Here is a 2,386-nt window from a genome sequence, read left to right as displayed (position 1 = left end):
TCCGCTTTTAACTTTGCGTTTAAGTTGCATCCGACAATGAAAAAATTTCACGAAGTGACATGACGAAAACGCGTACGTATAAGTGATATTACAAAATCGTCAATAATGTGATGTTATGTTAATGTGCGAGACTCTGTGCTGTTCAATTGAAGCACTGAAGAAGAACTGAATTTTGTTTTACGCCTGTGACGTAACTTATACTTTGAAATATTATTTTCCCTTTCCCAATAAGAAAAAAAATATATAGAGAGAGAGATATATTGCAGTTTGAATGAAGAATCTTTTGAAGATTCTTTTCATTACAGTGAGTACGACACGGGTTTGATGTTTATGTGAGTTTTTAAAAAATGGCTTAACCCAGGCCGTAAAAGTTTTACATTGTTTAGCTGCTCTCACAAAAGCCTATCGACGAGATAAGGAAGGTGTTTATACGCGAGTAGAAAAGTCAGGTTGTAATTGTCCAAGGACTTACTTTTTGTCTGATTTTCACGGTAACAATTGTCAGACTGACGAAACATTTGATTTTTCAACAAGACTAGCCCTTTATTTTATTATAGCAATTTGTCAGTTTACGTAATGGAACAAAGCCACGTCTTGGACGTTCTTATCTTGAAAAATATTACACTCTAAGAATTTTTTTTGTCAGCGTTTCACATTCAGGTAAAACTTAGCATTTTTTGAAATATTCTAGAAATATTGTAGAAAAGTTTAGAAATATTTCTCGAAAATATTTATGACACTTTATATTTATGACGCTTTTATATTTTATCTACAACGAAAATGTTTAAACAATATATTTTTTGTTCGATTGTTCCTTTTTTATTGACGAGATTGTTCAATGCGATAAATTAGCTTTGAAATCAGATTTATGACTAAATTTTCCCGTTTTCAAGGAAGAGTCATATAACAATAAGTTTAAAACGATATTGTTTAATTTTTCCACTCCCAGATGCATTTTGTGCTAGCACAAAACAATCTTATGCTGGTGGGGGTTATAAACTAACTATATAAGCATGGTGTTTTGTGGGTGCGAGCTCACAATCTGCAATTTATACACTTCAGACAGTGGTTTTTTTCCACGCGAATACGACGAGTACGTTGAATATTTCCGTTAAATATTTTAAAAAATACGTGAAATATTACATAGTGCCGGAAAAATGGCAAGTGGCAACGGTGAAAATAATTCTACGAAACGCGTGGGCAAACGAGGTGACTTCGATAAGCGTTTCGGTGGGCACGAGGTGAAAAAATACGATCAATTACATATGCCGCTAGCAACAACGTATGCAATCAACATTTCGCATACAAAAATGATTCACGTGGGCCTGCAAAACAACGGATGAAGGAATCTTTACTCCCATAGTGAAATTAACCGGCAGTCATTCAGCTGGAATTTATTTTAACGAGGAAACATCGGGGAAATTTCAAGCAAACTTCAAGATTATGAGCGAGTATTTAAATACGAATAAAGGGTTCAAGCCTGATCTTATCACTTTCGACAATATACTTATCAATTTCACCACCGCATACGGAGCGCGATCGATATTGGTGGCTTATAAGGAAACCTAAGAAGAGCAGCTCGTTGATAAATTGGTCGAAAATTCAGGGAACAAAAGCGTGGATGAAGAAGATACGGGATTTTATCAACCGAAGAAACGAAAAAACTACACAGTCGAAGTGGTAATGCAAACAACCACATACGTGGGGCTGGAAAATATTGCAAAATGTGTCGACGCGCGCTTAGAACTTTTACGCTCGCAGGCGACGAGTGTCAACGAGTGCGCTCGTAATTTGACTAAGAAAATAGAATTAAATCTTTCAAAGTCGCAATTGGATTACGAATTTGTAAAATTAACATTAAGAGCGAATTATGACAATATCGCGCGCAATGTACGCAGTCAGTTACGAGATTCGACTTTTCTCGATCTGTACTTCGATATTGTATATTTTGAATTAACTTCGCTGCGCTTTACTGAAATTTTTCATATAATTTCAAAAAATCGTACTATGTAACACAGTAAAATTACACATGTTTTATTTTTGTCAAAAAGAAAATTTTAATAAACTCGTATCTCTAATAACTCTTACATTATTTGGACGAGCCTACAAATCCTTCTCCTATTCTATTTCCCACAACTATTCTATTTCCAAGTAGATAGCCAATCAAAACGCGTAGACTCCTTCCAAAAACGCTCAAAAGTGCTTTTAGTGAAATTTCGTGGTGACGCTCGATAGTCAACCAAGCACATTTTGCATCTGCCACGAGAGAAGCAACTTCTCAAGAAAAAATAAGAAAGCGAAAATGGAAAACGTGGTAATAAACATCTCGCACCCGGTCAGAGGAATAAGTATATTTTACACGAATATAAACTTTTAATTATTTTCT

Source organism: Cardiocondyla obscurior, linkage group LG14 (assembly GCF_019399895.1).
Source record: "Cardiocondyla obscurior isolate alpha-2009 linkage group LG14, Cobs3.1, whole genome shotgun sequence".
NCBI lineage: Eukaryota > Metazoa > Arthropoda > Insecta > Hymenoptera > Formicidae > Cardiocondyla > Cardiocondyla obscurior.
This window is presented reverse-complemented; position numbering follows the sequence as displayed.